Source organism: Mustela nivalis (assembly GCF_964662115.1).
Source record: "Mustela nivalis genome assembly, chromosome: 3".
In the NCBI taxonomy this organism is placed as follows: domain Eukaryota; kingdom Metazoa; phylum Chordata; class Mammalia; order Carnivora; family Mustelidae; genus Mustela; species Mustela nivalis.
The window spans coordinates 77314711-77341566 of record NC_139022.1 but is presented as its reverse complement, the minus strand read 5'-3'; the positions used below and the strand labels follow the sequence as shown (position 1 = coordinate 77341566).

The window sequence follows — 26856 nt, the reverse complement described above, 5'->3', positions numbered from 1 at the left end:
CGTGCTCCTGGGCTGTCCCATCTACTGTCCCTTCTTCTAGGTCAGGAAGAATCACCCAGTTCACATCTGACATCTGGACACAAAGCTGTGTCGTGAATGATTAGACACTGTTAACTGAGGTCATGTCAACCTCATGAGAACCACAAAGAGCCCCCTGGTATGCCGGCAGTGAGATGGGGCAGGGAGTTATTGAAGAGGAAGGCCAGTGGGGAAATAAGGAAGCCCAGAACCAAAGCTTCGTCACCACTCTAGTTGACATGCTAGTGAGAGATTACTATTTATCTCATAAAACATGGCACATTCAAAAATCCTCACATCATTATAGTTACCCAAGATGCTGTTTTAGGAAATTACCTAACATAGCACTAAGGACACAGGCCCTTCATAATTGTCAGTGCGCATGCGTGTGCATGTGTGTGTGTGTGTGTGTGTGTGTGTGTGTGTGGAGTGCAGCTCTGCTGAGCACTGGTGAAGGGAGGAGTGGCTTCCACTCTAAGAATTTTGGGTCCTGTCGGGTCTGGGTTCCAAGCCCAGCTCCACCACGCACTGGCCAAGCGGACGCCTCAGCTTCCTCACCTACCCCCATGGCAAGGGTTAGGTATCCTGCTTCACAGTGTTGCTTTGAGAAACTATCACGAATCTGTCAGAGGACCTCGGTGTCTGGCAGAGTCAGCACTCAGTAACTATCACCTCCTTTCCCTCAGAAGCCTTTCCCTGAACAAGAGGACCCGGGTCAGACAACAGTGTGACGGCCGGAAGCCGAGGGCAGGTGACAGAAACTTGGCCACTACATGCAGACAAACATTGAGCAGGTGCTATTTAGAGACGGGTGATGTCACTTGCGCCAGCCTCCCAGGTGAGCTTCACGGGTAGGTCTTGGTCTTACTTCCTACTTCCTCACCCCCTACCCCCCTGCCAAACTCAACTGTGAAATTAGCACTAGGCCGGAAGGAGAACCTACTCGCTCTTCTCAACTCACCCCCACCCAACCCCAAATACCACCAACTAGAAATGCCTTTTGGGAAAAGAGTTACTAGTATAAAAAAGCTTTGGAAGAGACTGTTTAGCCTGAGATGATCATTCCGAATGAGAATAATTAACAAGCCAGTGATGACTCCCGTGAGGTCCCACATGGCATGCCCACCTGCCTGGCCACCAGGCTCGCGCCCACCAGAAACCGGCCAGTGGAAGACCAGCCCATGAGGAGAAGATGAGGCGTCTACAAAGTCTTTTCATTGATTAGAAAACCAGTTCCCTGATGTGCTAGCCGATCTCGATCCCTGCTCCTCCTCTGTTTAATGGACAATTTTCAACATGAACATAAATCTTCTGTGTTTTTGCGCTCGTATGGAGCCTCAGGGCTCTGCTACAACCTCTCAGGTGACCGGGAGCTTAATGAACACGTCATGTGTCCACTGTCCCGGGCAGCAAGCTCGGCTCAGAGTCAGGCTTGCAGTCAGGTCGCCACTTATGAGGACAAAGGATGTGAAACTTCAGGAGGACGGAAGGTGGCACATTGAGGCTGAGCAAAATGGTCCGTGCCAAACCTAGGGCAGAATGATTTAGGGAGCCCAGTGCTTACATTCACAAAACATAGTTCTGTCCGTCTGTGCTAAAGCCATCCCCCCTCTACTGCACCAAGTTCTCACATCCATCCGTGGCTGGAAGGAGCTTTTATTCACCTGTTTGGAAGAGGGAGATAACATGCTTTGCTCTTTCCAGCCTAATAGTTTGCTAATAATTACTACAAGTGGAATGGCCATACTACACAAGGCTGACTGACCGGCTTTCCTGGGGATCCGAGAAAAGTCCTCAGATCGACAGGACAAGAAATGCATCAGTGGGCTTTACCAGGTGCCTGTGCTCTGTAGAGTGCCCCCGTTTGGCCATGTCACATGTGCAAGGACAGAATCCTGCTGGCACAACATCCATATCAAAGGGGACACAGATCCTCATGACAGATGTTGTGAACCGTGGGGATCCCAGCACAGAGCTCAACACACCTCTGCCGCCGTCCCCACGACTCCCTGCCTCTTCACAACTCACTGGATAAGACCAGGCCCTCCCTGACATTCCACGCAGAGGCCACGACATACACTTCCACTCCAGCACAGCTTACTTTACTCTCATATCCCTGACAGCTGTGGGTCATCTGGACAGTCCTCTGACTTTCAGAAAACGATGCTAGGATTCTCACAACGGTCCACCATCAGAATGCAGAGCAAGGGGCAACTGACAAACGGCTGGTCTCCTGCAAGCCCTCCTGTTTAAACAAGGGGGCGGGTAGTAGGCTGAGCTTAGTTGGGTTTGTCGCTTCCATCACAGGGGGCTATCTTTGGCAGCTTCCTGATGTCAGCGAGCAGGGAAGGAGGTGCAGGTGGAGCACGACCACCTGGGGCCAGCTGGCTGGGAGACGACCGCAGCAGACGCCGAGGAGCAGAGGTGCACTGAGGACCTGACTCCGGCATGTCACAAGCTAGGCCAAGTGTGCTGTCAGCACTGGAGCCTCGAAGCCTGGGAACGAAGCCGTACCAGAGTTTTCAAGGACACAAACCTGCTTCTTCACCTTGGTTCTCTTTTTCTCTCTTTCTTTCTTTCTTTCTTTCTTTCTTTCTTTCTTTCTTTCTTTCTTTCTTTCTTTCTCTCTCTCTCTCTCTCTCTCTCTCTCTCTCTCTTTCTTTCTTTCTTCTTAAAGATTTTATTTATTTATTTGACAGAGAGGGAGAGATCACAAGTAGGCAGAGAGGCAGGCAGAGAGAGAGAGAGGAGGAAGCAGGCTCCCTGCTAAGAAGAGAGCCCAGTGTGGGGCTCTATCCCAGGACCCTGGGATCATGACCTGAGCCACCCAGGTGCCTATCTTTTTCTACTTTACTATGAAAATTGGCAAAGATACAAGTTGAAAAGAACAGTCCCTGAACATTCAGCTTCGACACTCGTATCCAGCCTCATGGTAACACTCAGACGTTTTCTCCTGAATCATGTGAAAACAAGTCACAGATGTCTTGACACTTCAGCCCTAAATCCTGTAGCATACACGTCCTAAAAATAAAGCCGTTTACCTACATGACCACAATAAAATTAACACACCCACAAAACCTGACAATACCTTCCTTCTATCCAAAGCCTGGTCCACACTCAAATGTCCCTATCCTGCCCCATTTTCTATAGTTTTTTCTTAAAAGCATGACTCAGTCAAGGCTCATGCATTGCATTTGGTTTTGTATCTTGTTTCTTTAGTGAAAAACAATCGTTTCACCCTGAACTCTGTTTGCATTTTTTCCCTTGACACGGAGACACGTTTTTGAAGATACCAGGCCAGCTGCCTTGCAGAACACCCAACAATCTGGATTTGTCCATTTCCTCCTGATGTCCTTTAAAGTGTTCTCTATGCCCTGCTTTACAGAAACGAGGGTAAATCTAAAGGCTAGTTTAGAATCAGCTTAAATATTTTTGGTGAGACTCCACCGCGGATGATGCTGTTTATTCCACTGCCTCACATCTGGGAAGAGTAACACTGAGCACACATCAGAATCAGAGTGATCATATACATATGGAGACATACACAAATACGTATATGTGTACATGTATTAATATGTATGTATTTTATGTATAGACAGAGACAGACAGACAACTCCGTGGCCCTGAAGAATCAGAATTTTGGTGAGGGAACATGCAGGAGGGCTGGCTGGGCAGCTGGCTGGGCAGGGCTCTGTGTGTTTGGAAGAGCTTCCTGGGAGTTTTGATGGCGATGTTGAGAAGCCCTATCCTAAGCCATGTCCAGGAAGCTTAAAAAGTCCTTTACCAAAGGGATCATACATCTAAGGAATATCTGCTGTCTTTCTTTGAAATGGAATCACATTTTAGGTAGGACAGCTGAAAGCATACAGCTCTGCAGGCCTGGGGAGCAGGACAGAGCCTTACAGAGAGGCCGCCCATTCCAGGAGGACTGACCAGAGCCTGGGGATGTCGTGAAGAGAAGGAGGAGCCATCTTTCCACTGACTTCAGAGCGCCCCCCCTTCCAGAAAGGACAGCCCCGGGCTCTGGCCGCCTCCCTGGGACCTTGCCCTGGCCCAGTCTGCGGGGGGGGGGCAGCGGGCACTGGCGATACTGCACTGGGCAAAGGGCACTACATAGTGTGAGCTGGGATGGCGGGTTTTAAGAGCTTTGAAAACAGACTCCAGGGGCGCCTGGGTGGCTCAGTGGGTTAAGCCGCTGCCTTCGGCTCAGGTCATGATCCCAGGGTCCTGGGATCGAGCCCCACATCGGGCTCTCTGCTCAGCAGGGAGCCTGCTTCCTCCTCTCTCTCTGCCTGCCTCTCTGTCTGCTTGTGATCTCTCTCTGTCAAATAAATAAATAAAATCTTTAAAAAAAAAAAAAAAGAAAACAGACTCCAGATCAAGCCTCAGCTCTACCACTGAACAGCTGTGCGTCCTTGGGCAGGCTATCTACATTGCTCCTCGGCCTGCCTCAGTTTCCTCCTCTGCAAAAAAAGGGCAGCAATCTTCTTCCTAAGGCTGCCGGGAGAAATAAAGGCGAGAGCATAGGCAGAGTGGTCAGCAGAGCCTCCTGTTCACTGTGCTCCACGTACCTTAGCTATTATCAATCATTCTTAGAGGGCTTAATGATAATTTAACACATTAATTATCATCTCAATCATGTGGTCATAAGACTAAATAATGAATGTACTACAGTGACCCACGTGACTCGAATGACCAGCACGCTTCCGAGCAGACTGCATTTTGCGCCCACGTCACTGGAGCTTTCTTTGGCAGCATGGTCTCCAAACCAGGATCTTCTAGAAGCACAAGAGGATTAGGTGAGTAGAATTTATGTGCTTTTCACCTTCCAAGGGCTGGAAAGACTCTCCAGGAGGCTGATTCTTGAAGTGTGGTCCCTGGACCACCCCCCATCTCCTAGAGGGAGATGTAGACCATCTGTTTTTAAAAACATTCAGTCCCTGGTCCCCACATGCTGCATCAAACTTTCTGGAGGTGTTGCCAGCAAGTGTGTTTTTAACAAGCCCCCCAGAGGTTCTCTGCACAGTGACGTCTGAGACCGGGTCAGGGCGAGGGAAACCTCACACTCGGGGAGGTCGCTGGCCCTGGCAGTGACTTGGAGCTGGGGAGGGGGCCGAGGAGAAGAGGCAAGGCGAGGGGTGCGGTGGGGGGGGGGGGTGAGGGAGGGGAGGGGAGGCCTTGCCCAGCTCAGGAGGACAGAGCCAGACCACCTGTCCTCAGCACAGCTCCTGACATCACAGAAGTCACCGGGCCAGTGAATCTGCAGGGACCCAAGCTGCTTCCCCACTCACATGCTGTCCAGTGGTCTTTGCAGAACATCCAAGAGCTCAAGCGCCTGGGGCCTTCTCTGCAGAGCCCACCGGCAGCTCTCAGAACTGCACGGCTTTCAGAAAAAATCACCTACCAAAGGAGGTTTTGCAAACTCTCATTTGCCCTGGCCACCTCCTCAAATACGCGGCCCATGAAAATGTGATCCTCTTGACAATGTTTAAGAAGAGGCCCCACTGCACTAATCCTTACGCTGGCCTGGCTGGCCTTGGAGTTCCGGCTCTGTGTGCTCACATCTTCCTGCTCACAGCCACAATTCCTGCCTCGCTCCCTCCCCATCTCTGGTCTGACTCCACTCGGGGAAACTCTTGCCCTGGCTCTCAACCAGGACAATTCTGCCCCCTCCCCCTTGCAGGGGACAAGTGATGAGGTGTGTAGATATTCCAGGCTTGTCACAACTTGGGGGGGGTGTTGCTGCTGGCAGCTAGTGAGCCAAGGATGCCGCTGACTGGCCTGCGGGGCACGGGCCAGCAGCCACTGAGAGGCAATGCCTAGCAGTGTTTATGGTGAGAACCCCTTTCTGGAGGTTCCTGCACAGAGCAGGCTTGACATTTGTAGGTGCAACATAAAACAGAGTGCGAAAGCCACTGCTTTTTACGAAGATCTAATGAGTAAGCCAAGTTCTACAATCTGGATGGACATTCACAGTATTTACTACATTAAGTATATTTTTAGTCGTTTTTCTGAATTTCTGTTTAAGGTCCACGCTAGTTTGTGTGTCCCAAGATGGCAAGCTGACAGGATGTGGATCCCAACTTGCTGGAGTGAACACACTCAGGACAATGTCCTTGACCCTGCCTCTTCAGATCACACACACAAGTCAGCTATTGTTTTCAGCCATCTCTCTACTGCAAATGGCAGAATGGGGCTCTCGGGAGATGAAGAGCAGGAGGTCACCCACTCCTGTCTTTTCCTCCCCAAGGGTCTTACACTACTGCAGACAACTGCAAGTGTGGCCACAGGACCTTTAATTCTCTCAGATTCCCCACCTCCAGAGCTGGGCTGTCCACACCGTACAAGCTCGGGTGGCCTTGGCCACTCCAAGCGCCAGGAAACCTCAAGGACCTTCCCAAGCAGACCTAGGGATGCGCAGGCATTCTGGTTACCACCTCACCCCAGCCTGGCTCCCCCTACCAGATACCTTCCTCTCCGGCTGACCCTCTTAGCAGTGTCTGGTGCCCGACGGCCCCTCCAGAGCAGCAAGGGCCCACCTCCGAAAGCAACTGAACCAGCCTTTTCTTTCCTAGGCTAGGAGCACCCAGTGAGCTTGTGCACACTGTCAAGTGTGTCCTTTAATTCCCTGCTCCTCACAACTCCTTCGTGATGCCCACTCTCGCTCCTCCTGTGTCTAATCCATCTGCTTGCTAAGCACCCATTTCTAAAGGTGCCATTTGGATACTTCCTCCCTGAGACAGCAGCAGCCAGAAGTAGCAGGTGTACTTGTCTGGTCCTGTTCTCTACATGACTCCTTCTTTAAGAGTTCTGAAGCCCATATACCTTATTTCTTAATTTTATTCCTTGTACAAACTTCACCATCTAAAAATCTTTAGAAAGCACGTCTTTCTTTATGGGTCTTCAACTCTGTCAAACAGGAGGGACCGAAGAATCCACCTCCGAGACAGATGCTTATGTCTGATCTCTTACATGCTGTAAGCCGGGGCCATCTGCCTGTGGCCTCCACGTACTGTGCGGTCCGCATGTCTTTGGTTTGTTTCAATGGAATTAGAGCTTGAACTTCAAGGGTTGCCTTTTAATGTCACTGTTGTATATCATTTTAAACTAAAGGTGTTTCTCAAGTTCATAATGAATTCTATGACACCAGGCAAAATGTAAGTCTTAAAGTGAGCTTTGTGAGTTTTTTCAAGATCCATAAGGAAGTAGAGTGTTTTAATGGAGTAAAGTAACAAGGGATGGAAAACAAATTACTTAAAAGAACTTATGCATAAAAATCAAGATATATAACTTCCTTCTTCACGAACACCCAATGAACAGCAGAGACTCCAAATGCCCTCTGTTTAAGTGCCTCAACTCTGAGAATAAATAATCCTTAGGAAATAGGCTTCTGGCCTGTCTAAGTGGACAGCTGGGCAGCCTCTCCCAGCACGGGGGAGCACGACGTTCATTCTCACAGCAACTGCAGGCTTTCTAGTCCCTTCCGTACAGAGGCAGAAAGAATCACTGCTGTTCACGAGATACAATGCCATCAGTCAGGTTCCCTTCCAACAGCTTGAGAAAAACCAAACATGATAAACGGAAAGGATTATGCCATCTGTTATTTCTGAATCTCTCACACAAACCCAGAAAACCCAAGAATCAACTAGAACAAGAGTCCTATTCTGACTGGAAGCTTCTGTGGAAGCTTTTGTTGAAGACTCTATTATTCTTTCCAATACACTCTGTCTGTCCTTGGAGGAGGGCCCTATTTTCCTGCCCCAACCCCATGAAGCCTGACCAGAGCACTGCTTCGACAAACCACTGTGAGAAGTGACACATGCCACATCTAAGCAGAAGAGTTTAGGAGCTGGTGTTTTGGTCTCCAGCTCGCTTACCTCTCCCCTGAGATCAAAAACCATTCAGATAGAGGCCTCCCCGTCAGCCTGGGTCCCTGACAGCATGAAGCACGGGCCCTTGATCCTTGATAAACAGGCAGTGTGGGCCCCAAACCAACCCTGTTGTTGCCAGTGCTGAGCTGTGAGGGGTGTGCTCCTGCTGGAATCCCAATAGTTGCCTGTCCCAGCTCTCTCTGGGGTCAGGTTCAATTTCATTTCACCATCCTCTACCATATGCATGACAAAGAATTTCTGGCAATTAAACAGAAATGAGAAACACTAAAGCTTGGCCACTGCCTCAGGAGTGCTCACTGTACAATTCAGCAAGGTGAGCTACTCCAATACAGGATTTGCTCTTACTGTATTTATTTTAGGTTAATAAATGGAAGTACTAAGAAAAAAGAAAATTTCCCTTGTGAATAAATGAGGACATTTATAAAATGACTCAGAGGACCAGCTTGAAGACTCACTTCCCACATCAGGCGCTTCCCCGAGGTCTCTTACCAAAGAGCCCTGAATCACTTGGCGCTGCCTCAGCGTTCCCTTCTCTGTTTCTATTTCTTCCACCCAGGGGGGTGGCTCCAGCCACCTCCTTGTAGCCACCAGCCAAGACAAAGGCTAGTCTGCTCCCTTCAAGCAGGAGAGCTCTGTGTAGAGCCTGAGAGGGAGACAGGGTCGGAGCGCCCTCGGGAGAGCCCTGCAGAAGTGGTCCAAGCCAGGGCATAGGGCTGCCGGGCTGATGTGCACCCTGCGTCAGGGCAGGTCTCTCTAAGGAACTGGAAGCCACGGGCTGGAGCGAGGCTATCGACTGACTCAGGAGACAAGAGATCCTTGAGGGGATCGGAGGGTAGGACTGAGACCCTGAGGCTACAGCTGCTGAACAAGAGGTCAAGGCTGCTCAGGATGCAGAGCTGTCGAAGGCGAAAGAGAGAGAGAGAGAGAGAGAGAGAGAGAGAGAGAGAGAGAGGATCAGGGAGGCATAAGGTGGACACAGTGAGTCCCCAGGGCGCAAAGAGCCATGATCACACTTGACATTTTTTCAGGTAATCTCTCCCGTGAGAATCAGAATATTCCTCCTAGGAATGTGGCCATTTTGGAGATGGCATGAGGGTGAAAACTGGTGGCTTCCATGAGGAAGACTTCCAACAACTCCTGAGAATATCTGTCATTTTAAAAATGAAGTTTTTAATATTTCAGTATTGCCTCTTTTTGAACCAAGTCCCTTTTTTTTTTAAAGTAGGACTATGGTATCATTTTATGAACTGGAAACAGTCACTGGTAGTTAAAAACCAGCAAAAACAGTTCTTTCCTTGAACCTCCCACCCTCCCACTGGCACTAGTGTTATTAAGACAAGAAAACCAGGGCGGTTAATGTTCAAGCTGGGCCTCGGTGCCCAGGTTCTGCCAGCCATTAAGGAGGTGATGGTGTAAGCGGAAGTGCCACAGAAACCTCCTCATAGAGGCCAAGGGGATAGCACAGATGCATGACTCAGAGAAAGGGCTCCCAACTGGGGACCGAAACTCCACCCAGGAACTTCCTGAAGGGCACAGGGGAAGAGCTGCTCCTCACCTCGGCCAATTCACCCAGAAACCCCTTGAAACAAGCCCATCGCAGCTCTACCAGCTGCCATCTGGTCTGTGCGCAAAGCCCTCAGCAGAGTGATGCTATTTCTAATCTGCCACTAAAAGATATTATCCGTGAACTGGGCCTAAAGATGCAAGACAACCCACATCCTTAAAAACCAAGAGGATAGTCTGGGATTTACCCGAAGACCAAGACAATGCTAGTCACTGCTCACCTTTTCCTTTGCAGACTTATCTATTCTCACTGAAGTTACTTCTGTTTCTAACCAGTATTGCTAAACAGCAGTGGAATTTTTAAAAAGTTTTTGAAAGAGTTGAAAGAAAAGGCCAAAGGCTGGTGTATACTATGCTCATATTTCCAAGAGCATCACCGAAAGGCTCACACTCGTTTTGTATTACTTCACTCACATCGACACTGGCTTTCTGCAGCTGAAGATACAATCTGCAGCCCATGGTCTGAACTCCTGCCCCCTGCCCTGCCGCCCCAGACGGGTGTGTACACACCTCCTGAGTGCCAATGAGCTTGGGCAGGGGATGGACACCAGCATAAGGCTTTACGTACCCAACACACACGCAGTTTAGACTAAGACATGCAAGGCAGGTGCTCACCAACATGACTGTAACTCTAGGCATCAAAAATCTCCACTCTCTAGAACCTTCCTTCTCTCATATACTTAAGACCCACGAAATACTGTGTGATCGCGAATGTGCACACCTATTTGCAATGTCAGATTTTCTGAAACCTCTAAAAAACTCAGCCAGCCAGATCTGTAGACTGCAGCCACACCCAGTTCTTTAACCGCTGTCCAGTTCAGTGACTTCACAGCCAGAGATCAAGCTACCCAGCATTTTTCAACTTTCCCTAATGAGAATGCCAAATTCAAAACCATAAGCAGGTTTAAACTTCTTTCATTTATTAACTGGAGGAATTCTCCAGATATTTAGAATTCAAATTGTTTTGGAAACAGATGGGCTTAAGCATAGCTCCCGAAGGGATACACACGCTTTGAGGAAAAGTATGCTCAATACACAGCTGCCAGCAGCTTCAGGTACTTGCAAAGGGAGAAGAGTACCGAAATGCAGGCAACAGCTTTGGCCTGCACTGCTGGGCTCGCCTAACGACTGAAGAATGTACCAGGCGGAGGAGGCCCCAGGAGCTTTCCTCACTGCACTCTAGGTGGAGACCGCGCAGACTCAAAGTTCAACATGGGCAGGGCAAACCCCTGAGGGGGGAAGTCCAAACCCTTGTACTTGATCATATGACCCGGTACTTTCTTTCTGGAAACAGGGATTTACTGTTATAGTTTCTAACAATAGTGAGGCATAGCGAACAGAGAGAAAATTCAACTGGATGTCTCAGAAAAGAGTAAGCATCGGAAGACCAGGCTGCTTAAAAAAACAAGCAAACGTGCTGGAAAGACTGGGAGCAGAAATGGCATTAGGGTCACTTCTAGAAGACATGCCCCAGCCCTCAGTTCCCCAGCTTCTCCCCTGGAAGGGCTGATTACACAGGGTGGGCCAAGAGGAAGCCTGTCCTGGTTTACACACCTGTCCAGTGCGATGGACACCAGGTGCCACTGTGGGCTCCTGCACCAGAGTCCCTGGCACAGGTCGGCGGCAGAGTATGACTCACTGAGAACCGACAATGCTCTGTAAGAAAAAGGTACAAGGCAAGAGAGCCTGGGGGAATCAGCAGAGGGGAAAAAAAAAATAGATTGTGTTTGGCTAGGTAATAAAATGGGGCATCCCCAAGATGCTGACACATATTCCGCTGAAGTCGTGAGAACTGACAGACTTCATGACAGTAAACCATTCCCGACAGACCTGATCACCGCAGGCCTCAGGAGTACACACCCTCACCTGGCAGAGAAAGTTCCTTCCCGGCATCCCCACTGCCAAGCTCTCCTGTAAGCAGGGCAGCTAACAGTTCCCGGTTCCAGCATAAAATGGGGGGCTGCACAGTGTTTTGGGGAGGGTCTCTCAGGCTCACCCACTCAGAGTTCCTACAACACCCGTGGCTCAGCCCTTGCAGACCAGTGAGATCCCCTAGAAAGGCAGCACCAGGGAGGGATTCAGTCTGGCCAGACTACCTGGATTTAAATCCTGGTTTTGCCACACCCTGGGTGGTGACTTCGGCAAGACGTGCCTCTATGCCTCAGTTTCTGTGACTGCAAAACGGGGTGCCGACAGAACCTACCGCAGAGGCTTGTCACGAGGCTCGGCAAGCTGAAAGAAATCATGAGCTCAGACAGTGCTTGGCTCATGCTCTGTGTTCCCGGCACATGGCCCACCCTCCCGAACAGGATCCGGCGCCCCCCACCTCCCGACCTGCACCAGAACGGCCACTTCTGGGGTTGTGCCCGAGGCATTCCTTTGGCCATTTAGGGCCTCCTGTTCTCGAAAGCCCGCCTGGCCTGCAGCCATTTGCGTTACCTTCAGACAGCAGCCTTTTCCACGTATAGTCACAGAGCAGGCAGGGTGCAGCAGGGAGCCAGGTCTTCCTTCAACGCCGTCACCCTGACCGTGACCAGCCTGTGTCTGTGGAGAGTGAGGTTCACGTCTCTAAAGTGGGCTGATCAGAGTATCTGCCTCACGAGGTGTCACAAAGAGGGACGAAACCCATGCAGGGAAAGTGAGGCAGAACCACAAACCCTCACTAGGGCGTAGGAAGCATTATTATTATTATCATCCTATTGGTCAACAGTTATTTTTCTGCTCTCAAAAGGCTCTTTGTCTCCACGAGGCCACAAAAAATTATCTTTGAGCACCAGAAACTCTACGGATTGAAGCTGGCCCAATGGCAAAGTAAAAGGTGGGAAAAAAGCACTGGACAGGAAGCCAGGAAAACACAGGTGCTGGTGTCGGCTCCCGCCTAATTGGCTGTGAACACACAGTTTGCACTGTGTGTTCACTACTCCAGCTTCACTACTACTCAACACTACTCCAGCTTCAGCAGCTCAGGCACAAAGCGACCAGGGTGGGCTTGCAGACCACCACAGTCATTTCCAGTGCCATAAGGCAATCACTTTAAGCACCAGACCACCTCCTACCACCGTCTCTCAGACCAGGGGCTCCCGTGGAGTGGGCGGCTCCCCGAGTCCTACTCTCCTCTAGTGGGAGGCCAGTGGGGGACTGGCAGAGGGGAGACGTGGCAGGAAGGCCAAACACAGTGGTTTAAAGGTGGTAGGAGAGGGGGATGTGGGTAGCTCAGGTGGTTAGATGTCCGACTCTTGATTTCAGCTCCGGTCATAATCACAGGGTGGTGAGGGCAAGCCCCACTCCCGGCTTCGTGCTCAGCAAGGAGTCTGCTTGGGATTCTCTGTCTCCCTTCCCCTCTGCCCCTGCACTGGCTAGCAAACAAACAAACAAACAAAAAAAAAAACGGCAGAAAAGAAGGTCACATCCAATCACAGTGCTGAGTAGACTAGGGGCTGGGGACATGCTCTTGGGCAGCACATAGGGACTTGTCCAAGGGCCAAGGTTGGAGAGTGTGGACTAGACTGGCTCCCTCTTCTCATTGACTTGTTTTCTCCACTCCATGGAGGAACCCAGCAGCTCTGACCTTTCATTTACAGCTCCAGAGTATCTCTCTTTCTTGGAAACACAGCAGAGCCATCCCCACTCCAGTCTTTTGGCTAACAGCCAAACAAATGAGGCCCTCTCCTGTCCTTAGCTTCAGAGAGGAATCCTGTAATCAAAGCCCCCTTATTCAGTTGTGAAAATCCACGGCCATAAAAAGGGTGCTTTCTTTCTTAGGTACTTTTGCTACCTGTCCTAGACAAATGGAACACTTGATCATGAAGCATTTCTTGGCCATACAACAAACAACATGATAGAATAAAAAGTTTTCATCGTTTTGCAAGTATTTATAAGTGGGTTTCTTACCTATTTTAGGGAGGGTACCAGCTGATTCACCAATGCTCCTTAGTATGAAGTCTCCAGCTGGAGAAGCCAGCAACAGGAGACGCTCCTTTGGAAGGAGTTTAGTTTCAGGCAGGAGTCAAAAGTCACATCCCTTTTATTTCAAAACAAAAACCATATGAAACTGTCCTACAAAATTAACGTTTGCTGCTGTTTATTCTCTGTTCTTTGGTGAATTATTAAAGTCAGGCAAAGTAATTCTCTCCTCAGTTATAAATGGCCCCAGAAGGCTGATTTGCATCCATCCAGGGGCACTTATTTTTGATAAGTACTCTTATTAATGATCTAATAAAATGTCTTGTTTTGTTATGATCAACCAAGTGATTCAAATGATGTTTAAAAATTCAGCACTCCAACCCAATAGCCTGGTGATGAAGCTGCTAAGCTGACATTAATTTAAAGTGATTTTTAATTTTCCTTGGTATTATCAGTGAGATCATGGATGGATTAAAAAAAAATTTTTTTTTAAATTTTGGTCCCATTGCTGTCAAAGACAATCTTTTACCAAGATTCAGTAAAACTGATCTGATTAGAAATGATAATCACAGATCGCAAAGGCCAGGGGTAAGAGGTGCTAGTAAGATAAATTATTTGATAATCACAGATAGCAAAGGCCAGGGGTAAGAGGTGCTGGTAAGACAAATTATTTGGTGGGTCAACCACAGACATTCTACATTGGCAGGCAGGCTGCAGGCATGGGCAATGAAAATAAAGCTATGTCAACACCAAGAATAACACTCACGAGAAGAACATATCCATTTTCACGCCTCCTAACTTCCTGACCTTTGTTCCCAAATGCCCTATAGCAGAGATGGCCATTCACAAAGCAAGGGCTAAACCCTATCATGCCTCCGTGATCGGGAAGGAATAAAGAAACGCCCTGCCCATCTGGAAGGCCAGCTACGTGTGGGTGCTACGAAGTTGATGAATGAGTTGGACACACACACACACACACACACACACACACACACACACCTACCTCCCACCCCTGTGGAGAAACCCAGGGCCCGTAAGCTTAACAAGACAGAAGTAATGGATTTCGGAGGTAACGCTGAATCTGTCTGTATTCTGCAAAAATAGCTCTTCCTTCTCCTGGAACCCAGAATAGATGGTTGCCTGATTTTTTTTTTCCCTTCACCCTTCTTCGAAAATAATGCTCTTTAATCTCTGTTAAAACTAAAGCACTTAATAAGGAGTCTCGTTCTGCCAGCTCCCCAAACCGGAGAGGTCATATTCATATGCTTTTATTTATCCTCATCTATCACTGGGATTAGCAGCCGGGCTCACTCAAGCTCTCAAGAGGTAAGATGAGACAGTTCCTTCCAGAAACTAACACCGTGTTCAAGATCTGACGCCCAAGATGTGCAGAGCAACATACTGGGTCACGGAGTAAGGGCGGGATGGGCGGAAGGAGACAGAGAGAGACACTCGCTGCTCTCAAGGGGAGTCAAGCAACAGAACACACATGCTCCGGCCACCGAGGGGCAGGACCAGCTCTGAGAACTCACCGCGGTGGACCAGGGCGGGCAGTACTGGACGGGGAGAATCTGGAGAAAACTAGGATAAGGTTTTATCAGGAACATAATGACTGGGAAGTGAATCGAAGGGAAAACTGCAGTTGGGGAAAAAGAAGAGGAGGGTTATTCCTGCTTCTGCCCGACAACCCCAGATGGCTGGAGAAGAACACTTCTGAAAGGAAGGCTGAAGGGCTGGACAGCGTGGACACTCCTCATATTCTGAGCAAAATCGAAGTGGTGGATAACCTTCCTGTTTGGGGGAGCATGGAAGCAGAAATGGTGGCTAAACGGGAGAATGAGATTTCATCCTGGCCTATCTGCCAGCTATTTAGAATGATGAATTTTAAACAAAAGAATTAAAATTAACCTCTATGTTCTAACAGCCCCCACTTCCCCATTCAAATTCACCTTTTCACAGACAGGATTATTTGTGAACTTTTCATAATGCTTTCAAGGAACTAGGATGAACTCTGAATCTGGCTTACGCATCCAAATTCTATCAAGAAACAGACTCGTAGAACACGTTGGGTTTAGGCAGTTTCAAGAGACAAACACGCTCTGTTGGACATCAGGCCCAATGTCCAGTTTTCGGAGGCTCGAGCAGGATGTCCCTGGCAAGTCTGCTCTGCCCTCACCTGCTTCTGCTCCAGAGCGCAGGGCCCCCCGGGCCTGAAACACCGGCACAGGTGGGACTCGTCAGTCACAGAAGCAGCTTGCACTTGACAAAGTGAGTGCATATTTATATTTGGCTCAGGGAAAAACAAATGACATTAGGGGAGGAGTTCGTAAATATAAAGTGTGATCCCAAAGAGGAATTTGCAACCCTTTCGACAAGCTGTCCCTTCCTGCTAAGTTCTCTAGGAGCTCCTGACCACACGGGACACTTTCAGGAGAGGAAGGAAGAAGGAGACATCAGTGGATATGATTGAGAAAACTAGGAACTTTGTATCTTATGTAAGACACAATTTAATTGGGGACAAGAGTCCCCAAATTTCCTCATCATTAAGAAAGAGAAGTTGTACCAGCCTGGCATTCCTCAGAAACCACGCAGCCAAACCCCAGACCAACGGGTGAATTGATCTCATTTCTGAGAGTGAAAGATCCTGTTCACACACCGTCAACATTAACTTTGTCAGTCTGTGCGTGTGCCTGGGTCTGAGCCATGGCTTGGACACCGAAGCGATTAGTCCTCTTCCTCCCCCTGGTCATGGGCTCGTGAGGTGAGGGGTGGGGGTGGGAAAGTCAGCAGGGAACTCAGCCCCAAGTTGTCAGTGAAGAGGGTGCCCCATGCTCAGGAGGCAGGCGAGGCCACGGAGAACAGTGCTAGCACATTCACTGTTGTGTGACACAAGGGGGTGCAGGCAGGAATGTGACAGGAAAGACAGCAGGACCCAACTAGTGAGGGGGCTGGATAGGTCTGGGATTTGGAACTTTGTCCTCCACATGATGAAGAGGAATAATTTCACCATCAAAGTGACCAAACCAGGTTTGCCTTTTAGAAGATCACCTCCAGGATACCTGTAAGGGTTAAGCCAAGTAAGGACGCATGTGCCCTGAGTGTGTCTGTGTATGCACTTCACTCGCTCGCAGGCAGAGGGGCACGCAGGCTCTGGGGAGAGCTGGTGGTCACCAGGACAGTTCCGAGGGGGCGGTGGGGCCCCGGATCCCACAGACTGCCACCAAGAGGCCAGGCAGAGCCTGTGCTTCAGTGACCGCCCGCCAGAGGCCACAGAGGAAGCTTGTGCAGCGAGCCAGGGGACAACTGCTCAGAGTCGGAGCTGCAGCAGTGAGAGGGGCAGGTCGGAGAGAGAGCGTCAGATGTGGCCTAGCAGAGTGTGAAGGTTGCTGGGAAGAGGAGTCCTGGAGGACTACCCGATTTCTGCCCAACCACCTGAATGCTTCCATTCCTGGGAGCAAGAACACAGAAAGAGGGACGTGTGGGCAAGACTGTGCATCTAGTCTGAGTCAGGAAAAATCTGAAATCTCAGGGGGCATACAGCAGGTGCTGAGAGACAGAGAGACATGGAGCAGTCCGAGGAGGAGGAGGAATGGGGGGAGCATGTGTCCTGGGGAGAAGACCATGTGTCCTCAGCAGGCGCTGAGAGGAGATCTCAGAGCAAGGAGAGTATGGGATGCTGGGAAGGTGCCCTGGGGATCTGAGGAAATGGCCAGAGAGACAAGGAGCAGTCCAAGGGGGAGGAGGGAAGGGACCATGTGTCCTGGGGGTGTGGTGGTCAGCAGAGACCAGAGGCAGACACTCCGCCGTTCGTGTCCCACCAAACAAACATTTCATCCTAAAAAGCGGCAAGGAGATGGCTGAGCAGGAAGAGAAAGTGAGTCTCACCCTGGTGTGACTTGCACTTCAGAATGTCGCACACAGTGTATTAGCTACATGCTCAACATGCCAGCCCCAAGCATCTACTTGAGAGAAAAGAAAAGTCCCAAGGAGTACTTTATCTGAGGAGTGATTACAACAAACAGTCAGTACAAGGTCACAATGAGGAAGAATGGGAACAATACAGCCCTGTCGATGCGGCTGGGGGGCTTTGGAGTGGGGGGGCCTGCAGGGAAGGAAATGAGCTGGACAATGCACAGATGTCTACATTTTCGCTGCCAGCAGCTCAGACAAACAGGAAGACCTTAAACTTCTCCAACTGGGAACGCTCGGTTTTGCCTGATGAGCAGGGGGGCCGAGCACATGACTGGAACACAAAAACAGACGGTTGTGATTAAGACTGTGCTCCACACAGAACCTATATGCAGCCTCGCTCACCCAGAAACTCGAGCCCAGCTCCCCCTGTGCCCAGACCACGTTCCCGTGGGCCTCCTCCCCGGGCTGGTCCATGGGGCTTGGAAGGTGGGGGGCTGTGAAGTCCTAAGAGCAGCACCGACCCACGGGACCTAACCAGGCCGACATGCTAAATTTCACAATTTCAAAATTTCCTGCTGATAACTAGCAGAGAACCTGTGTGCATTAGGCTGTAAGTAGGATCTGACAAGAAAATGGCTGGCATAATCATCCACACGAGGGGCTCTGCGCCACTGACTGTATCACAACACAGGTACAAGAACTGTTAGAAATCCTTCCCATTTCACAAGTGAGGAATCTCACAAAATACTTTTTTCCTTGTAGAAGGTTCTATATTTTTTTTCTCCCTCTTGAGTAACTATGCAAACAAGGAATATTTCTTGAAGGAACTGAAGTTTCAGAACCTCCCTGGGAAGGTGCTCCTTACTGTTAAAAAGAAACGCTGTCTGCTCAAACCATAGCAGGGTTTCTCAAGCTCAGCACCTTTACCATTTGGGGCTGGATAGTTCTTTGTTAGCAGGGCTAGTCCTGCAAGTTGTAGGACGTTGAGCAGGGTCCCTAGCTTCCTCCCACTATATGCCAGTAGCACTCTCCCAGTTGTGACAGTAAAAAGTGTCTTTCGAGACTGCCAAACACCCCGGAGGGACAGTTTGCTCTAGAAGATACCCATTTGTGGTTAAGGCCCAAGACCTAGACTGAGATGAGGTTCAAGCCCTAGGTACGGCACATACTAGCAGAATAAAGTTGGGCAAGTAATAACCTCCCTATGCCTCAATTTCCCCAGCCATCAAATGGGGTAATACTACCTACTTCACAGAGTTGATATGAAGATTAAATGAGAAAATGCACACACAATGCTTTGCACAGAGCCCAGCACGTAGCACACACTCAGTAAATGATATCAGCGGCAGTGGTTAAAGAAGAGAGCTATAGAGCCATGACTTTGGAAGACAGACTTGAGCATGCCACTCATTTGGCCATAAGGTAAGACAAACCGCCCACAGGGCAGACTCTAAAGACTCTAAAGAGTCTGTATGAGGGCACTTAGGGCAAATATGCTAGAAATACAGCCACTTATTAATACTAACCTTCTGTGATGGGGGGGAGAATAAAGAGAAAAGAAATGAAATAGAAAAACTGCTATATACCAAAGACAAATTACCTGACACAACGTGGAAAAGGTAAAACTTCACATCTTTGAAAAACTACCTGAGCCACCAATTAAAATAAAGAGCAATCTGGGGTGTGGGTACAATGGTAAGAATGAGCACCTTAAACAGCTGAAGATGGTGGCCCCTAGGAGACCAAGGGGATGTCCTCAGTCAATGCAGCCAGGAGGACAAACAACAAGGAGGCAGGAGGGTGACTCCTGGACAAGAGCAGTCTCACAGCTTGTTCCTGTCAGTACCACGGGGCCTGTTGCCGAGGGTGGCAGAGCCCCCATGGCCTCCCAAGGGTCCAACCAGCATCGAGGGCCGCGATGTGGAGCTGCAGACAAGGATCTCACCTCCTAGACATTCCTTGGCCCTCAGCAGGGCTGGCAGGACTTCACGCTGCTGAGCGGGAACCTTCCTGGATCGGGAGAGGCCTCCCTCAGCCGCTGGCCCCGCAGCCCAGCTCCACCACCTCTATACACACGCATAAGCACACACACGGACACGAGAGCACCTCTCCTGCTCAGCCAGCATGGCCTCTGCTTCCCAGGCAGCCTGGCTTTGGACGCAAGAATCAGAAGGCAAGCATAGAGTCAACCAGCATCCGAGCTTTCTAGGGTTTGGCAATAGAGACTTTATCCAGTAGCCGGAGTCCAAAAGAAGCTGTTCACAACAGTCATCTGACTCACTGAGAATGCAACACTAAATTGGAGATATCTCCTAATTAACCATTCAAAAACACAACCGAGCCTTTCTTTGGGAGACAAAGCCTGCAAGTATGTGCTCAAAGACCTCCTTCACTGCCTGTTTTCTGACCGGGGTTTCCCATGTATCTCAGTGACACACAGTTGTCTCCTCTGTCATTCAAATGCACCATGTTTTTTCTTTTCTCATTAAGGGAAACTGAATAACAGTAGTAGGCTTGTGTGCAGAGTGGAGGGCTGCGCCCATTAACATTCAACAGTGTGCCCACACATGCATCATCTAAGCCTCGGTCTCGTCCACCCAAAAACACAGTGAAGGCAAGGGCCGTTTTACCCTGATATACTATGATGTTGTTGTCAGCTGAATGCACTCTAAGAACCAAATGAGGAAAACAAGACAACCCTCCATTCTTTCCTGAAGGAAGGCCACACAGCGCCCTCCGTTTGACCCCAACATCCAAAGATATCACATGGCATTTACATCCCAGGGTAATTTGTATAAGATTAAAACTTCTCCAGCACAACTTAAAAAGCAAAATATTTGACATCAGTATAGTACCCAATGCACAGGAGAGGTTAGAAATGAGAAAAACAGTCAACAAATGGATAGTTAACTTAAAATATCCTAGGCAATTTTGACACACTCCCGAAAGTCGAATGCTAAACTCACTTTGTCAGAATTAATTTGGGAAACATTTAGTCCTGCTTGAAGGAGAACTGGACTTCCCCAGCCAGCATTTTGTCAAGTCACCGTTTCCATAGTTTGTTCTGTCAGCGTTCCATCTGAGTAACTAAGTATTCCTCTCCCGCCTTGGCTGGGAGGACTAACATGGGGCCAAACACCTTGGAGACAGAAAAACAAACGAACCCAGTTACTAGGTTTTAAACTCAGTTTTGTCTGGAAATCAGGAAGCAAGATCAAGCTTTGGGGACGCTCTTAGGCTGAGGAGATTTTTTTTCAAAAGTTCAAATGAGAAGTTGTCCAGAGCTCAGAAGTGCAGAAGGCTAAGAAATGGCCATGGGGATGGCCTCCTGGGGGCACGGTCGGCCTTCACTGCTGGGGACAGTTTTTGATTCCAAAGGATCAGAAATTTGGATCCGTGTCCTGCCTTGTTATTTCCCCTGACTCTTCTGTTGTTTGCAAATTTCATGTACGTCTCTGTCTGAACACGGATCTAGAGGGCCAATTTCACTGTACTTCTAGTGGAGCAAAGGAATGGAAGATTTTAGATTTTACCTCATTCATAGGGAAAGAAAGGAAAAAATGTTGTGAAATGTACAAATGTCCTTATTACAACAGAACTGAAAAATGTCATTCAGCTGGAAAAATCAGCTATCGGCAATCCCCCACCCCCACCCGGCTCCCTCTCACCCTAGCTTTATTAGTTCACATACATGAAGCTTACTGAGCTGCCCCGCTAAGAATGTGAAGTCACAGTGCTTCCAGACCTGAGTCCTGAAGAGAACAAAGGGCGGGAGCTGGGGTCATGAAGAGTAACATCTAACATTCACCAGTCTCAGCTTTTCTGTCCTCCTGTTCCTCAGTCCTCATGACCCTCTCTCTCCATTTTCTGAATCCGACAGCGGCCAGGACTTTCCATTCGTTTCTGCTGATCTCTGAACCACAACCATCTGTCTAAAACGCAACCTCCCTCTAGGGTACCTGCGCTCCCAGAAACAAAACCCCGAATGTTTGAACCCACGCGCTTCGTGTGGTACACCTACCCGGCAGACTGCCTTAACTTGGTTTGCACACTCCCTCCTTGATGCTCTCCGGCTGTTCTTACTGTCCTTTACTGTGCGTTTCAGTTCAGGGTCACGTCATGCGTGTGCAGCAGACCACACTGATGGTCCTCACAGAGGGGAACGTGCCATGCTGCGTCTGGTGCGCCCAGCGGCTGGACTCCTGTGTGGCTTCCAGACCCGCGTTGCAGACGCAGACCCTAAGCTGTGGGCCGTGTGAGCAAATCAATGAACACAGACGTTTCCACTCAACATCCAAGAGGGAGCTTGGATGAGAGAGATGTAATTCTATTTTAACAGTGTCCTATTAACATAACCTGAAAAACTACTTCAGAAATGTGTTCTTCAACTGGACACGACCAACCAAATGTTAATTAGCACAAAATTACATGTTTAACTGCACACACACAAAGTTTACTCATACCGATACCTGGAATCCTGTAAGGACTAAAAAGTACTTTTCCTGGTGACCTCATTTAATGGCCACAGCATTCCTGTGAAAGTATGGAAAGAACTGATAAATTCCAGCACTCTTCCCTAAAGCGTGAAGCTTCCAGATGGCCTCGGCCAGGTGCTGTATGGTGTGGCTAACCAGGCCTTGGTGCGGAATGGAACCCTGCCTCAGCTGGATGACGAAATACTCACAGGTTTAAAAGCAGAAAGCATGACACAAGGAGACAGGTGAGAGGATTTGTGAAACAAACCACTGAACTTTCAAAATACTATATATTCTCAACAAGGGAAATCATCTGACAGACTGAATCATGAATTTGTGCAGTGCAGAGAATTTACAAAAGCAGCAAGGTATGACTCATAGCCACAAAGTGTTTTGTAACATCCTTATAAAAATCCGCCTTACAAATGTTGCGGCTCTTCCAAAAGCACTTGTCTTTTTGTTTTAGGTATTCACTCACTTAACAATTTGTCAAAAATAATTTATAAAATCTACCTGAGGTATAATTTCTGGAACTAGAAGAAGAAAGGGAGAAAAAGAAACAAAACCCCATACAGTGGACTGTTTGGATCCTATTTTGCCTACACCAGCAGTATTACCAAAAAGAGAGATTACCATGTCATTCCTTCTGATGCTACTAAGTCAAGCCATAAGATCCAATAAGCACTTTGTTTTTAGTAAAATTACTCAAGGGCACTCCAATTCATAGCTCAATACCACCAGTAGGAACTTTTCTAAAACTACAAATAATTTTGTCAAGAAATTTTATTTTTTAATTTTTTTAAAAGATTTTATTTATTTATTTGACAGAGAGAGATCACAAGTAGGCAGAGAGGCAGGCAGAGAGAGGGGAGAAGCAGGCTCCCCGCTGAGCAGAGAGCCCAATACGGGGCTCAATCCCAGGACCCTGAGACCATGACCCAAGCTGAAGGCCGAGGCCCAACCCACTGAGCCACCCAGGCACCCCTGTCATGAAATTTCAAACGGGTTTCTCAGAAATGCCAGGTAATTGTTAAAAGTTACCCCCACCCCAAATTCTAAATTCACTGCTCAAATTGTATCATTAGTACTTAAAAACAGCTAATTAACTGATTTTGGTTTTACATACACATGTGACCTTAGTCAACTGTTTTCCCAGTACTCCTTTTGTGGAGAAGGTCATAACCGTTAAGGTCCACATGAAACCAAGCTGAAAGATAAGGAGTCATTCTGAGAGGTATGTCTATAAATAGAATCGGGAGCTGGAGAGTATCATCTTGGTATGATGTCTTCATCAATCTCTCTCCTGATAAGGACCCATCGTTTAGTGAGTGAGTGTGCCCTGAGTTCTAGAGCAACTGGTAAGATGTTGAGTCAGTGGTTCTTCGGGAAGTTTCCAGCTCCATGGTTGTTGACTCTGTACTTACTGGGCCAGACTTTATTAACCACTTTTATAGCATAAACCCCAAACTGACCACAACACTCACACGGTCTCACCCTTGGTTACAAACCACACCTAACCCTCCTGAGAATTTCACATGCAGATACAAAGATGCTGGTTCATGGTGACTCTCACAGGACTGGGGTTGTTTCTGAGCAGTTCTTGTGTGTTAGGAATAATGCCCCACAGCCCTGCCTGTCAGTGGTGTCCCCTCAACCATGAGTGACTCATTTCACAATCAGCAGCCATGGATAAGGACTTGAATAAGCAATAGGTCATTTCTCGTTGGCAGACTGTCAGGTTCCCTCCCAATATCCATTCTCCTCTTCTTCATGTGGAATACCTATGGCCAGGAAAGTAAGATACTCTCCTTGAACTCAAAATTTAAGGGGATGCCAAAAACTGTTTAATCATGATAAATAATATTTTAATATGCAATCTTATAAAAACAAATCAATTAATTTCAAAATCCACGATGAACTAACATAAAATTAAAGACTAGGTCAGCATTACCAATTTTTCCTTTTACCTCAGACGCCAATATGGCACTATAACATTGTATTAAAATATCATTTATCTTAATTATTGGGTGTTTTGGTGTACTTTTAAATTATGCACAAACGTGAGTGGCTTACTTACCTTACCATATTCATTTGTGGCCCTGAAAGGAATCATATCTTAATGGTAGGGGGAGGGTAGGTTGGCAACTGTGTCCAGCTTAAAAAAAAAAAATAAAAATCTACATTTCCTTTGCAGATGGGGTGGCCAGTGAGACTTAAACGGACAAGATGGGGAGAAGTTTCTGGGAAAGCTATTTAAAAGGACCTGCTCTGTCACACAAACACACACACACACAAAAGCAACTATGTGAGGCGGAGAATGTGTTCATTAACTTAGTGGTGGGAATCATCATGTTGTAACCTTAAATTTATTATTTGTCACTTATACCTCGATGAACCTGAGGGGGAAAAACACCCTGATCAGAACAAAGGACCCGATTCAGCTCTGACACTAGCTTTTCCCCTTTGGGGAAAATGACCATGAAAGCTCTGCTGCGGACTTACCACATGATACACCTGGTACTAGTGACTGTGGAGCATGAGGACAGAAGGCACCTGCATCCGTGACAACATCCTGATCAGCCTGTCTTGGGACTCCTTATTACCCGAAAACAACACAACTCCTAGTTCGCTTAAAGGACTATAAGTGGGCTTCCGTTCACTGGCAAGTGCCGCTCTCAACGGACTGACTAGGACTACTTTAAAAAAAAAAAAAGAAAAAGAAAAAAGCTAATCACAGTGATGAAACCATCACCTTCACTTAAATGGGAATGTTCTGAAGAGATAGACCAACATCTTCAATACTTCTCTTTCCATCTTATTAACTAAAGCCCTAGTGTTTCCACCCAAAGGATTCCAATGTCAGTTTATGATTAGGAAGTCCATGTGCTTGCCTCCTGAGTAATTAGAGGCAAAGATGAGGCAAGGCTGTGGATCAGAGACATATGCCCCCTCAACCCCCACACCACTGGTGAGGGTCTCCTGCTAGTCGCCAGCTGCCAAGAAGACAGAGCAGCCAAACCCATGGTAACCCAAGAGCCCGATTCTGGGAGACTGGGCAGTGCACTGAAGGATCTCAGAGACTCCTCTTCTGTCCTCTCCTTTATGGAGTCTGCTTCCATCTGCACCAGTGGGCTCCCGGAGACTGAAACCCTCGGCTGCCTTGGGCCATTAGGGCTCCGTGGCTCAATCACAGGAAAAAGTAACAGTGCAATCATCTTTTCAAAAACCAAAACTTCAGAGGGCGCCTTGCACATTCCTGATATTGTGCTGCCCACAAAAGGGTAACACCTCCATATGGAAGATCTATTGGGAAACACTGAACATTAAGCCTTAACATACTTTTAAATTATATTCTTAAACAAATGAAGCTTTGTTCCATCAGGTATGGCAGTAATTCAAACCAGATGAACAAAGTGTTGCCTGGTGACATTCCTTAGAAGACGTGTGACAAATATATAGGAGAATAAATCAGAAGAAACATCAGTGTTCATTTGTAAACGTACTGCTAACACTGTGGGAGCCAGGGAGGGAGGTGTGGGCCTGGGGGGCTTCTGGGGGAGGTAAGTAAAAGCATAGCTTTTCAATCTCCCTGAACAAAGGAAATTGGGGGGGGGAGCCCTCTCTGGCTAGGAAGATGTTAATGCAGGAACTAAAGGCTCCTATTCCAAGGTCAGAGCCCCCTTTTCAGCAGAAGAAAAGAAAAGAAAGCGTCATTTACATTTCTTCCCGCTTATACGGGTTGTTAAGCAATAAGCCATGTGCCAAAACCTTAATCTGCAGGATCAGCTCTGAAAAGAGGAAGAGAATTCTGCCAAGCATTTATCAACACCTAAAATTGTTTCTTTTCATTCCTAGAACTAAAGCTGTTTTATTAAATTTATAAACCTGAGGTCCACTGCTCCCTCCAAACCTGCAGGCACTCCTCAGATTTTAAGCCATTGCTCTCAGAAAGCAAGGCTGGGGGAGGTGGGGGGAACCCCACGCCAAGGAGGCTGTTAGAACAAAGACTGGAGGCCCCTGTGGGGTGCAGACACCCCTGCTCCAGCTGTGACCCTTGGCAGGGTGACTCCCCCCACAGCTCTTCTGGACAACTCTGCAGAGTAGCACCCAGATGGCACCCTAGGAAAGAGAAGCTGGGCAGCTGTGGCCACACCATCATGTGACCCCTAGGGACTGGCAGAGGGGGAGGAGGGAGCAGAGGGAAGGGATGGGCAATGCTGTGGCTGCCATGCCCCCAAAAGCCATAAGTGAGGGGATCTCTGAGACCTGGAGCCCCTCCTAGAGGGAAAGCAGAAGCAGCATCTAGGAACCAACGGCTAAAAGAACGGGCAAGGGCAGCTTCCTGGGCCTGGACCCAGCAGTGTGCTGAGGCCACAGAGAGGAGCAGGAAGTCTGTGGGATCCTGGGAAGTACACTGGTACAGAGAAGAGAGCACTGGATGGGGAGTCCGGCAACATACTTCCCTAGCCAGCTGTGTGTCCCTGGGCAAGTTGCTTTGCCCTTTCAGGGCCTTTGGCTGCTCCTGACCAAATGAGGTCATTAGAAAGCCAACTGTCAAGGGACCCTCCCAGCTATAATGTCCATGACTCAGTGATTCCTTATCCTCAAGCCTCACCCATCCCTGGTGCTGACTCACTCCTGTTGTGACTGCTGGGTTTTCTTTTCTTGACCATCCTTCAGATTCAAAGCAAAATAGGAACATAAAAGCCCAACTCCCGATGTAGGGGCAGTCTTCCCTACTTCCCATGTTACTGAGCAGGTTGCAGATCCTTAGGGGAGCAATGGCCTAAACTTTGGCTCCCAGGGCAACTTTGAAGCCCAGGGCTTCCTCTGCCCCAGGCCTCTGCTGTCCCCCCCCCCCCCCAAACCCTTGGCTCTGGCAAAACTCCCTGTTCCTGCCAACCCATGCTGGGGGACGTAGGGGCTGTGACGAGGCCCAGGGATTTCATTTAGAGAAACCTGCCAAAATCACACAGCCGCCTCAACTTAAGCTTTTCAAATCTTAGAATATTATTTTTTGCCCTGTACTGTAAGTCCATGGCAAAACTTAAAAGCTTTAATAGCATTTTTGTTTCAAGTTGAACAAGTTTGCT

General features: G+C 48.4%; 1 protein-coding gene and 1 long non-coding RNA gene across 3 annotated transcripts in view; one reads left to right on the top strand and one right to left on the bottom strand.

Moving 5' to 3' along the window:
• The window catches only part of LHFPL2 (LHFPL tetraspan subfamily member 2), a 36613-nt gene extending 24682 nt beyond the window's left edge, over nt 1–11931 (bottom strand). The window contains exon 1 of the mRNA XM_082724822.1: nt 11913–11931. The gene's annotated coding sequence lies outside the window, so the exon portion shown is untranslated. The remainder of the gene's footprint in view (nt 1–11912) is intronic.
• Nucleotides 283–25246, top strand: LOC309861704. Of its 2 annotated transcripts, none has more exons than XR_014310140.1 (3): nt 283–856; nt 4693–4817; nt 23958–25246. It is a non-coding gene; the product is annotated as an uncharacterized lncRNA (long non-coding RNA). The 2 variants fall into 2 exon arrangements; XR_014310141.1 differs by lacking the exon at nt 283–856 and adding an exon at nt 4386–4425.
• Nucleotides 25247–26856: the final 1610 nt, after the last annotated feature.